The sequence below is a fragment of the Crinia signifera genome, chromosome 4, assembly GCF_055691185.1.
Source record: "Crinia signifera chromosome 4, ASM5569118v1, whole genome shotgun sequence".
Lineage (NCBI taxonomy): Eukaryota > Metazoa > Chordata > Amphibia > Anura > Myobatrachidae > Crinia > Crinia signifera.
In genome coordinates, this window is record NC_139220.1 from 311316227 (window position 1) to 311330170 (window position 13944).

The window sequence follows — 13944 nt, forward strand, 5'->3', positions numbered from 1 at the left end:
TAAAGCTTTCTTTAGCTGGACCACCTTCTGTGTAAAGACTCTATGAGTAGATGATATGCTGCATACCATACTCACTAGTAAATAGAATTTTATACTCTCGTAGCAGTTTCTTTATCTCCCATCAGACCATCCAATTCTCCATACATGATTATACATGGGTGTATCAAATAATGGAAAAGAAAGAAAACTATATATGTGTAATTCAGGACCATATTAAAATCACTTTTACGATGGGGTATAATAGGGACCCTTATGCAAACCGAACTCACACAGAAATTAGTTATTTATAGTGTCTGCCGACACCACTTCTCCAGCGAGAGAGTTCCAATGTTTGACTGCTCTGACTGTAAAGAATTTTTTTCTTCTAGATGAACAAAATCTTTTTTCTTCTAATGTAAAGTCATGCCCTCTCGTCCTAGATTCCTGTCTAGCAGAAAAAAGGGTGCTTGACAGTTCCTTATATTGGCCCCTGATATATTTGTTCATGTTGAGCATGTCCCCCCTTAAACGTCTCTTCTCTAGTGTAAATATTCCCAAATTTCTTAATATTTCCTCGCAGCTTAAATTCTCCATACCCCTAATAAGCTATGTTGCTCTTCTTTGGATTTTTTCTAATTCTATGATGTCCTTTTTATAGTGCGGGGCCCAGAACTGCACTGCGTATTCGAGGTGTGGTCTAACCAATGCCTTGTACAGTGGAATAATTACTTTTGAGTCCCTAGTTTCCATGCCCCTTTTAATACATGCGAGAATTTTGTTGGCCTTTTTTGTAGCTACATTACAATGGGCACTATATCCCAGTTTGGTCTATTTGGACTCCTAGATCCATTTCAAGTACTGAATTACCCAATTCATCCCCGCTTAGGTTATAACTAGCACACTGGTTATGTCTCCCAAGGTGCATGGCCTTGCAATTGTCCACATTGAACCTCATCTTCCACTTTTTTGACCACTCATCTAGATTGTTAAGATCATTTTGAAGCGTGGCAACATCTTCTGATAAATAACTGTGCTCAGTTTTGTATCGTCCGCAAAGATGGATACATTGCTGAGTAACCCCATCCCAATAGCGTTAATAAAAAATGTTAAATAAAATGAGCCCTTGAACTGAACCCTGGGTATCATATTTGATACGGCACTGTTCAGGACCACTGTTCTCTATTACACAGCCAGTTCCCTACCCATCTACAGATATTTGCCCCTATTCCCAGGACCTCCATTTTATTTATCAACCTCTTGTGTGGTACTGTGTCGAAGGCTTAGCAAAATCTAGGAAAATCACATCTACAGCGTTTCCATTACCAAGGTTTTTGCTGACATCCTCATAGAAGCCTGGTAAATTTGTTTGGCATGAACGATTTTTCACAAACCCATGCTGGTTAATACTAAGTAAACTATAAAGGTCTAAATATTCCTGGATACCATCCCTTAAAAATCCTACAAATATTTTACCCAATATTGATGTTAAGCTCACAGGTCTGTAATTAGCTGGGTCGTCCCTTTTTCCTTTTTTGAATAATGGCACTACCTCTGATATTCTCCAATCTTTTGGTACCTTACCTGATGAAAGTGAGTTATCAAAAATGTAATATAGAGGGGTCGTTAGTTTCTTAATTCCATTAGTACCCTAGGATGAATCGCGTCTGGCCTGGTGATTTCTTTGTTTTGATTTTGCTGAGCCACAATATTATCTCATCGGTCATGAAAGCAATATTGAGATCCGGCTTGTTTGTCCCATTTGTGGTACCTGTGCGTTCCACTGTCTGGTCTCCCCTAGTAAACACTGATGAGAAGAACCCATTTAACAGTTCTGCTTTTCCCTTATCCTCTGTAAAACTTTTACCATTGATATCGGTTAATGTTCTCTTTAATTATTTGTTTACTATTTATGTACTTTAAAAACTTCTTGGGGTTGGTTTTGCTTTCAGTGGCTATGCGCTCTTTATTTTCCCTTTTAGCTACTTTGATTACCCCTTTACAAATTTTGTTTGATTCTTTGCACTTGTTAAACGCCTCCTCATTTACGTTATATTTATAGAGTTTAAACGCCCTTGTTTTATTGTTGATTGCTGTCCTAACTTTTTTGTCCAACCATGAGGGCTGTTTTTATTGAATTTACCGTTATTGACTTTTGGTATGTATTTAATAGTTAGTGATTCGAGCACATTTTTTAGTGTATCCCACATTTCCTCTGCATTCTTCCCCTCAAATACTGCTTCCCACTCAATTTCTTTTAGAGCTTCCCTGAATGATTCGAAATTATCTGTACTGTGTACTCTGCCTTCTGCTCCGGCCCAATTCCTGTTTATTCTCCGGTATCAAGTATGTATTATTATTAACAGTTTCTTATATAGCGCATACATATTCCACAGCGCTTTACAGAGAATATTTGAACATTCACATCAGTCCCTGCCCCAGTGGAGCTTACAATCTATATTCCCAACCACATGTACACACACACAGACGTTCTAGGGTTAATTTGTTGGGAGCCAATTAGCCTACCAGTATATTTTTGGATTGTGGGAGGAAACCGGAGTACCCGGAAGAAACCCACGCAAGTACGGGGAGAATATACAAACTCTGCACAGTTAGAGCCATGGTGGGAATGGAACCAATGACCTCAGCGCTGTGAGGCAGTAATGCTAACCATTCCACCATCCGTACTACCCCAAGTATCTCTACTCTGCCTTCAGCTCCGGTCCAGTTCCTGGATATTCTCCGGTATCAAGTATCTCTACTCTGTCTACGGGTCTAGTCCAGTACCTGGTTATTCTCCGGGATCAAGTATCTCTACACTGTCTTCAGCTCCGGTCAGTCTGGTAAATTATTTTGGTCAGTCTCCTGTTTCTTCAGTCAGCACCTCTAGTCCAGTCAGCCTGATCCTCCTCCGGATCAAGTCTCCTGTCTCGGCTGTATTCAGCTCTGGGCTAATCAACCTGGTAATCTGCCAGATACTGTTTTTCATTGCCAATTTGGCCTGCTTGAGTTATCCTCATATTGTAGCTTTATTCGCCACAAGGCTAGTCTAATATTTTTTGTTATTACTACATTCTGTTTAGCCAAGTAGGTATGTTTAAGTTCCAGAAACTCCATGCCATATGGTCCTGTTACCCTGTACCCCCACTCTTGTTGTTCTGTGCCATCCAGTCCAGTAACTCTGGGGTAGGTGTATGAAGCAATGGTAAGGAAAGAGAAGTGAGCCAGAGGAGAACATGGCAACCAATCAGCTGCTCTGTAAAATGTTATATTATGTAAATTAAAGATGCTACTTAAGTTATGATTGGTTGCCATGGGACACTTCTCCTTTGGCTCACTTCACCTCCCTTATCATTGCTTCATACATCTACCCCTCTGTGCCATCTGCTGTAGTCACTAAGTTATTCCACGTGGTCATCCAGCATCTGCCACCAGGCCACCGAGGTTCTCAAACTCGCAGTCCTGACACCACCTTCTTTATCAAACTTACATGTGCTACAGATGAAGCCCGTTTCACCCTTGCAGGGTCTGGTGATTCTATCGCCAGCCCCCGTCAGCCGCCAGCCCCTGCCAGAGGGCACACATGCACGAGATGCTCGCACACCCATGGTGACGGATCTCCCCGCCGCCATCCCCGCCACCCCCCTAACCCTGCCCATCTCCCTAAAATGGAGACGGGCAGGGTCCTGCTGCCTAGCCGCCGAGAGACTAGGACACGCGTGTGCGTGAGACGCACATGTATCCCAGTCTAATGGAGTCTCTCTCCGCCGGCTCTCGCCAGCGAGGACGTTCTGGCGAGAGCTAAGCAAAGAAGAGAGGGGCTCCATATGTATATACATTTTTGGTACTTGTGTAGTTTCACGGCAACAGTTACCTAGTCAGTGTAGCATCCCTATAAGAATCAGCGTAGTGTTCCTGCATCCAGCGTAGTCAGCGTCCCTGTCAGTATCAGCGTAGTGTTCCTGCGGCCAGCGTGGTCAGCCTCCCTGTCAGTATAAGAGTCGTGTTCCCGCCTATTCGCAGCTAGCCGGAGCTTACGTAGTTAGCGTAGTCAGCCAGGCGTCCCTGTCAGTATCGGCATCGTGTTCCCGCCCGTTCGTGGCTAGCCTGAGCTTACGTAGTTAGTGTAGTCAGCCAGGAGTTCATGTCAGTATCAGCGTTGTGTTCCCGCCTGTTAGCGGTTAGCCTGAGCTTACGTAGTTAGCGTAGTCAGTCAGCGTTACGCAGATAGCGTAGTCAGTCAGCGCTTATTACATTGTGTGGGAACCATTGACCATTTTAACCTGCCTGACATGACAGGTGTGAATGTGTTCTTGAAACACCACCACTATCCACGTCAGCCCGAAGCATGGCGAGCGTATGCGGTACGTGTCCTCCCGACTTGTTCCTACCCCCACTATCCACGTCGGCGTGGAGTTGATTTTATAAAGTGTTGCGAGTGCAGCGAGTGACCGAGCCCGAAGCGTGGCGAGGGGACGTGGAATACATGTCAAGTAATCCGCGTCCCCTCACCACGCTTCGGGCTCGGTGTTTCGCTGCACTCGCCCCACTTTATAAAATCAACTCCAAGCCGACGTGGATAGTGGGGGTATAGGTTGATAGGTTGGGAGGACGCGTACCACATCCCCTTCTAAGACAATACTTCAAACATCTTACCCATCCTCTGTACATCTTAATCATGCTGATTCTGCACTATACTTCATTATACAGATACTATTGTGAGGTTGGTACACTCCATAAAACAATCCCTTCAAATGAAACTGATCTCCAAGGGTGCTGGACAGTCCACAACCCCCATAGAGGGAGAATAGAATAGGTGGCGAGTGTAGCGGGCCACCGTGCCCACAGCACAGCAAGGGGGCTTTGTGGCACTCGCCCCGCTGTCTGAGTCCGTCCAGTCGGGATCCCGACGTCGGGCTAATGACTGTGGGGATCCCGACGGTCGGGACCATATAACACACCCAATCTCCACAGCCTAGGAATGACTAGCAAAGGTAAGAAACAAGAAGAGCACGATTGTCCTCTGCTGTCACTGTGCTGCTATGACAGAAGTCATGGTGAAGAAAGGCTTGTGCGTCACACAGGTTTATACCAATTGCCAGGTATAAAAGGTAATGTTACGAGAAGATAAGAAAATCCACCTTGAGCTTTATGTAAATGATCTGCAATGTTTTCTTTTGAAGCATTTACAGTCTAGTGCGAGGAAATGGACCTGCGCTTAGCACTACGGTCTCAAATACAAACTGTATATTATTGAATATTATTGTTGAAAGTTTGCGCTGTGGGGGCTGAACATTTGCAGAAGTCCGAGAATCACCCATTTGCTGTGGACTTCTGCGCCCGAAGCTGAATAAGGCCCATTATCCTGTCTCTGTTTCATGATAAAGATAAATGCGGTAAAGACGGTGCGCCCCAAAGCTCTTTCCTGCCCAACCTACGAGATCAGCGGAGAGACTCCTAATAATTGGCTAAGAATCCTAACCCCCTGGAAAGCAGGGCAGCTCTCTGAGAACCTGCAAAGACAAGCGAATGTCTGAACCCCCCCCCCCCCCCCCCTGCAGCCCAGGAAAGTAGGCGGGGCAAAGGATTGATTCACGCTGAATTACATAATTGTATCCCTCCGCGCAGGAAGTCAGCAAGTATGCTTCCCGCTCCCACTGCATTTATTGTAGGGGGTGTTTGCTGGCAATGGATGTCAGTCTACAGCATGGATGTGGAAGGAACCTCTTCAGCATCTATAGGGTAGCGTCACCCTTCTCACCAAAGTTCTGGCATCCATGGCTTAGTGAATATGGGGCGTGATTACACGAGAAGCTGCTGCTGGAAGAAGTAATGGATTCTCGGTGAGGAGTAGGGCCGGATTTCCCATTAGGCCTGTGAGGCACGGGGCTATGTGCGACACCTGCTGGGAGCGGCAAGACACCCCCCTCACTGGTGGAGAATAGCCGGAAGGTCCCAAATAATGGAAGGGAGGAAAGGCTTCCACAATGGCGTTCAGCCTTCTACTCACCCATCCTGGAGTCTGGACCTCTCCTGCTCAGTGGTGGCGGGCAGTGGCGGCTCACAGCGCAGTGACCTGCCGCAAGCAGATGGAACACTGGCAGGTACTCCCCAGCCGTGCTGACTGCTGCAGAGCTGCTGCTGCCGTGACACATTGCACGGGGGGAGGGGCGATGCCTCAAGGGCAGGCAATGAATGGCAGGAGTGCTGGTGGCCATAGCAGTTTCTCTCCTCCCCCCCCCCCCCCCCTATATAGGGGACAGCAAAAAAAGTGGTGCCTATGGGCGGACAGACACTTAAATCCGCCCCTGGTGAGGAGAAATGATTAATAATTGTTATGGGTTTCTCTTATATATTTAGCCAGATCTGTCACTCATCCTCTGTGTATATAAAGTTCCTGCCCAGCGTTCTACACAACCCCCCCCTTGACATCACCTCCCCCCGCCCAGCCAGGGCTACAGTATACACCCACCATCCACCATTACTCCACAGCCACCAGGTGACACCCTCCCGCGACCCCCCTCCCGCGATTCGTGCCCCCCCCCTTGCGACCCCCCTCCCACGATTTCGGACCCCCAAGATGCCCCCTCCCGTGATTCCGGAAGGCCCGCCACCGAGTTCAGATTGACCCACGGCCTATTCAGTCAGATATAATGGATGACCATCGATAGCTACAACAATCGATAGTTATCCAAGTAATATTTTACTACTATCGATGGCAGGGTGCAAAATCACCATCAATGCCAACCATCGATGGCATCTGCACCAATGGCCATCCCTACTCTGCAACAGCCAAAAACCTTTACTACCCCTCATGCCCACACACCTCTATCACTGCCCTGCCTCCTTGTTCTCCTGCCCCGTGACTTCCGCCAGTGGGGACCCGCTCATCCTGTGTTGCCCACATTCCTCTATCATGCTTTACCACCCAGCCTCCTGCTCTCTCCCACCCACTAGGAGGAGACACTGACTCAGGGCCACCGTCCTGTACTCCTGTGCTGCCACACTGGACCCTCACCCACTGGCAGAAGCTGCACAGTGTCCCCCACCCTCTACTTTAGTCCCCCTTATGCCCACACACCCCTATCACTACCCAGCCTCCTGTTTTCCTGTGTCGTGACCTCCGCCAGTGGGGAGCCGCTGACTCAAAAACACCCTACTATACTATTGCACACACACACCTAAACAACATGCACACACAGCCCCCCCCCCCACACACACCCACAAATGTCACTGTACCATCCACACTATCAATGTACATCTTACTCTGTAACCGCTTTTTAATTAAACAAAACAATACACACCCCCTTCCACATCATATGCTCTCTATTTAACACATTTCACCTGTAACTCAAGTTGCAATACAGGCATCTGTCATACAATTCTAACCATATGTCTCGCAATACAAAAGTCAGCGGTGTAGCTAGGTGCCATGGTGCCCGGAGCAAGGGCATATTTTGCGCCCCCCCCCTCCTCCCGGTAATGAATTGGGGGCGTGGCTAACTTGTGTTGGCATGTTACATTTGAAATATATAAGACACTGTAATGGAATCTACTGCGCTGTATAAGACACTGTAAAGGAATCTGCTGCGCTGTATAAGACACTGTAATGTAATCTGCCCATCGATGTACTGATATCTACGGATAGACACAGATACACACTGATGTACTGATCCACACATATACACATCGATGTACTGATATACACTTTAAAATATATACCAAAATATATTGATACAGTGATGTACTGACATACACTGATACATACTGATGTACTGATACCAGATTCGGCCCTAACCAATTTGATGCCCATGGCAATATTTTGGCTTGTGCCCCCTAGCACCGCCTCGATGCATACCATACATAGCACTGCAGGTCCAATCCATCTGCACCCCACTGTGGTGCAGCAAAAGTTGTTACATGCTCGAGAGGATAGAGTACAGGATGTTCTAACATGCGCAGCCTCCCTTCGCCGGCCACCACATTCTTAATGATCGCATATGCTCTAACATGCGATCATTAACACAAGGGACAGCTCTTGCGATAAGAGCTGTCCCTTGCGATGCGGCCACGGGGAGTCCACCTGTGCATGAGCTGGCTGCAGGGCATGCTGGGAGGGATCCGTGACGGATCCCTCACACAGCGCTGCGGTAAGAAGCCCATAGGCTTCTGAGGGTAATTGCCAGCTTTTGCTGGTGATTCCCTCCACAGCGCTGCCACTGTGGAGGGGGGTTAGAGAATATAGAAATGTGTTTTTACAGCATTTCTGGGTTAGAGCATCCCCCCAGAAAGATGCAGAGGAAGCAGAGATAGGGTGTGGTATAGGGGTCCGACAGTCGGGATCCTGACAGTCATTATCCCGACGTCGGGAACCCGACTGGCCGGACCCAGACAGCATGGTGAGCGCAACTAAGCCCGTTGCGGGCTCGCTGCACTCGCCACGCTCACCACCTATTCTATTCTCCTTCTATGGGGGTCGTGAGGGAAAATAGCAGGTGGCCGTCGGGAACCCGGCTGTCGGTGTTTTGACAGTCGGGATCCCGACGTCGGGTGAATGCCTGTCGGGATCTCGACTGTCGGGACCACGTCGGGCACCCGCAGAGATACACAGGCCAGTAAGGAAGGTATAGGGAGATGTTGGGAGGGGATAGGAAGACTGTAGGGAGGGAATAGAGAGATTTGGGGTGGTAGGGAGGGGATAGTGAGACATGGGGCGTAAAGGAGGGGATAGTGAGATGCAGGGTGGTAGGTAAGGGGTAGTGAGACACAGGGCAGTAGGAAGGGCATAGGGAGACAGTAGGGAGGGGACAGAAAGATGCATGGTAGGGATGACATAGTGAGACGCAGGATGGAAGAGAGGGCATTGTGAGATGCACAATGCTAGGAAGGGCGTAGTGACTTGCAGGGTAGGAGGGAGAGCGTAATGAGACACGGGGCAGGAGGGAGGGCATAGTGAGATGCAGGGCAGGAGGGAGGGTGTAGTGAGACGCAGGGCGATAGGGTTGGCATAGGGAGACGCAAGGCGCTAGCGATTATGTAGTGAGATGCAGGTATGGTGTGGTGAGATGCAGGGTGCTAGGGATGACGTATTGAGACACAAGGCACTAGGGAGGATGTAGTAAAAGGCAGGGCACTAGGGAAGGCATAGAAATGCATGTGACATACACCAACACTCACCTTGCCTTCTACTTCCTGGCTGCTGGGCTACTCTGCTCCTTTTCTTGCTCCATCATTGCAGGGCTCCATATAGTGGTATCCTGCACCAGTCAGACATATAGGGTTACCTGGCAGGTTGCTGCAGTGCTCACAGTCACAGGTCACAGTGCAGCAAGGTCGGGGGCGTGGCCTAATCACGGACCTCCGTGACCACGCCCCTTTTTATGAAAACAAGCCACAACAATGCAGGAGCAGCAAGGAGGCCAAGATACACACTGGCACTAGTCATCAGGCCAGTTCTGTTTAGCTCCGTGCCCCATTGTTTAGCTCTGCCTCCACCATGTCCATGTAGCTCTGCCCACTGTTGAGTCCGTGTAGCTCCGCCCCCCGCCGAGTCCGTTTAGCTCCGCCCCGCCAAGTCCCCCTGAAGCCTGCAGTTCAGTGCACTGCAGTCAGTGTACCGCAGCCTGACCGAGGGCTGAGGCAGTCTAAATAGCGGGGGTGAGGGACCGGCCAGCCGGGAATCTACCCGGTGTCCCGGCATCCCAATCCGCCCCTGCAGCAGTTAGTGTATGGGGATCATGCAGGGATCATTTGCGGAGGGGGGGCGGGCCGGCGGCGCCATTCCACCAATCCGCGCCTGGAGCATGAGCTCCGGTGGCTCCGCCCTCCCTACGCCTCTGACAAAAGTTCACCGGTGTGAAGAGCGCTGGCAGGGCGAGGAATCACCTAGTGTATATATGTGTTGTGTGCAGCTTGTGTGTGAGTATGGAGCCACCATCATCTATACGGCCAGCATGCTAGAGCAACTCTCTAGCACGCTGGCCACATAGACGCGCGAGCGTCTCACACGCTTGTGCATTCATTGCCATGAATGGGGCGCACAAGCATCTCACACACTTGTGCCACATACTCGGCACACCTCGGCAAATGGTATAGATGATGATGGCTCCATCTGGGATGCAGTTAAAATCCCGGCGGTCGGGATCCCGGCGGTCGGGATCCCGGCGTTCAGAATCCCGACGCCGGAATCCCAACCGCCGAAATGCCGACATATTCTCCCTCCTGGGGTGTCCACGAGGGAGGGAGAATAAATTAGTGTGCCGAGCGTAGCGAGGCACCGGGCCCGCTGCGTTGCGAGCGCAGCGAGCCCGCAAGGGGGGGGGGGGGGCGATCCACGTCCCCCCCTTGTCGGCATTTTGGCTGTCGGGATTCCGGCATCGGGATTCTGAATGCCGGGATCCCGACCACCGGGATTCAATACTGAATCCCTCCATCTGTATGTGTGAGGTGTGTATGTGGCATAGCTGCCTCCCCTCCTGCATTCTGCAGGAGACTCCCTGACATAGCAGCAATCTCCCTCTCTCCCTCATTAGTCTAGAAATCTCCCTCATGTCACCTAGCCCACATTACACTGTTACATCATAGTTACCTCCCATCCTGCATTCTGCAGGAGACTCCCTGACATACTGTAGCAGCAATATTCCTCTCTCCCTCATTAGTCTACCAATCTCCCTCCTGTCACCTAGCCTACATTACACTGTTACATCATAGTTGTCTCCCCTCCTGCATTCTGCAGCAGACTCCCTGACATAGCAGCAATCTCCCTCTCTCCCTCATTAGTCTAACAATCTCCCTCATCAGAATCAGAATCATCTTTATTGGCCAGGTATACTTGCAACTTGGAATTTTTTGTGGTAACAGTGCAGCATAATCAGGGAACACAAAGGGGGTGGGAAGAGAGGCATAAACATACATCACATACATTTCACATGTATCTAGAAAAGTTCGAGTTAGTATTTAGTATTTGGTATGTTCAATACGGTTTAGTTGGTGGACAGCTATTGGGAAGAAGCCTTTTGTAGTTCTTGTCGTCTTTGCTGGGATGGACCTAAAACGTCTGCCTGACCGAAGGGGTTCAAACAGGTTGTGGCCAGGGTGTAGCTTGTCCGCCAAGATCTTTCCTGCACGCTTATTGACCCTGGCTAGGTATAGTTCTTGGACAGTGGGGAGCTCCGCCCCAATGATCTTTTTTGCCATCCTCACCACTCTTTGCAACCTTTATCTGTCATTCTTGTTTGCTCCTCCGAACCAGATTGTGATCGAGGAGCAAAGGACAGACTCTACTATGGCAGCTCCTGCGGGATGTTGAATTTCTTGAGTTGCCTCAGGAAGAACAACCGCTGCTGAGCCTTCTTGACAGTTGTAATTATGTTGGGACCCCATTTGAGGTCGCAGGAAATCTTTGTTCCTAGGAATTTGAAGGAGTCGACCCTCGACACTACTCTGTCAGATATTATGAGTGGGTGCATGGCATTTGGTTTCCTTCTGAAGTCCACCACCATCTCCAACGTTTTGAGGGGGTTGAGGTTAAGGTTGTTTCCGCTACACCATTTAGTTAGCCGATCCACCTCCCTTTGTGTCGTCTGCAAATTTTATAATTTTTACTGACTGTTCTGCTGAGGTGCAGTCGTTTGTGTAGAGGGAGAAGAGCAGGGGGGAGAGGACACATCCTTGAGGGGCACCGGTGCTAATTGTGCATGTGTTTGAAATGAATGCGCCTGCTTTCACCGCCTGTTTCCTTTCAGTCAGGAAGTCAGTGATCCAAGAGCATGTAGGTTCTGGGACTCCTAGTGAACGGAGTTTTGGCTCCAGGATGTGAGGGATGATAGTGTTGAATGCCGAGCTGAAATCAACAAATAGTATCCTTGCATAGGTGCCTGGACTGTCCAGGTGCTGTAGAATGTGGTGCAGCCCTAGGTTGACTGCATCCTCGACACTTCTGTTTGCTTGGTAGGCAAACTGCAGGGGGTCGAGGTGAGCATTTGTAACAACTCTCAGGTGGTTCAGCACCATACGTTCAAGCACTTTCATGACCACCAATGTTAGTGCAATCGGCCTGTAGTCATTGAGGTCTTTCGCAGTTGAGCTCTTGGGAACCGGGACGATAATTGAGCCTTTGAAGCAGGTGGGGACCTTGCACATTTCTAGTGAAGTGTTCAAAATCCTGGTAAAGATAGGGGCGAGCTGTGTTGCACAGGTCTTGAGGGCAGATGGAGACACTCCGTCTGGGCCTCCAGATTTCCTAGGCTTGACCCTCTTGAACATTCCTTCTACCTCTGTTTGGTCCACCTGGAGAGTCTGGGGGTGGCAGTTTTGGAAGGAGGGTGGGCAAGCCGTTTTGCCCCGGTCAGGGGTAGGACTGATGCAGGTAGCTTCCTTCTCGAACCTGCAGTAGAAATCGTTCAGCTCGTTCACTAGTTTCTGGTGCATGGTCGAGGGGGTTCGAGAGATCTTGTAGTTGCTTATAGCTTGCATGCCTCTCCAAGCTGACGCGGGGTCGTTAGTTGACAGGTTGTTCGCCAGCTTGTCTGAAAATCTTTTTTTTTGCCAGCTTGATTTCCTGTGTTAGTGAGTTCCTGGCCTGTTTGTACAGGACAATATCACCACTGCGATAGGCTTCTTCCTTTGCCCGACGGAGCTTCCTGAGTTGACCGATGAACCATGGCTTGTTGTTGTTGAAGGTGCGTGCTGTTTTGATTGGCACGCACAGGTCCTTGCAGAAGCTGATGTAGGCTGTCACTGTGTCGGTCAGATCGTCTAGGTTTGTAGCGGAGGATTCAAAGACTCCCCAGTCTGTGCATTCGAGACAGGCCTGAAGCTTCATTTTTGCCTCGTTTGTCCAGCTTTTGACGGATCTGACACTGGTTTAGCTGACCTTAGCTTCTGGGTGTAAGTTGGTAGAAGGTGGACTATGCAATGGTCAGAGAGGCCCAGAGCTGCCCAGGGGATAGCCCGGTAAGTAGACTTGATAGTGGTGTAGCAGTGGTCTAAGGTACGTCCTTCCCTGGTGTGGCATCTGACTTGCTGTCTGTACTTCGGTAGCTCTTGGGACAGGTTGGCACTGTTGAAGTCGCCCATCACTATAAGCAGTGCTTCCGGATGTTTGAGTTCTGTGTCTGTTATCCTGGTGGCCAGTTGGAGTTGGGCTTCATTCGCATTTCCTTGGGGAGGTATATACACCCCCACCAGGACTATTGAGGCAAATTCCCGGGGGGAGTAGAATGGGTTGCATTTAATGATGAGTGTCTCCAGTTGAGGGCTGCTTGATTTACTCAGAGTTTTTACGTCGGTGCACCACCCTTCATTTATGAAGAAGCAGATACCGCCTCCCTTGGTTTTTCCGGTGAGCTCCTTGTCGCGGTCAGCCCTGAGGAGACTGTAGCCCAGCAGCATCACCGAGGAGTCGGCAATGAGTTCATCTAGCCATGTCTCAGTAAAGCATAGGATAGATGAGCCAGCAGTGCCTGATCTTGCATTATTTATGAGCAGGGACAGCTCATCCATCTTGTTTACAAGGGATCAGGTGTTCAAGAGTAGGATAGCTGGGAGTGCAGATCTGTGACCACTGCGTCTCCACTTAACTAGGGCCCCAGCATGGCGGCCCCTCTTGCGAGTCCTGAGCCTCACATATCTTCCTGTCAGCCTAGCTGTTAGGTGGGGGGCCCCTCCAGGTCATGTCACCTAGCCCACATTACACTGTTACATCATAGTTGCCTCCCCTCCTCCATTCTGCAGCAGACTCCCTGACATAGCACAAATCTTCCTCTCTCCCTCATTATTCTACCAATCTCCGTCATGTCACCTAGCCTACATTACACTGTTACATCATAGTTGCCTCCCCTCCTGCAGCAGACTCCCTGACATAGCAGCAATCTCCCTCTCTCCCTCATTAGTCTAACAATCTCCCTCATGTCACCTAGCCCACATCATACTGTTACACCATAGTTACCTCCCCTCCTGCATTCTGCA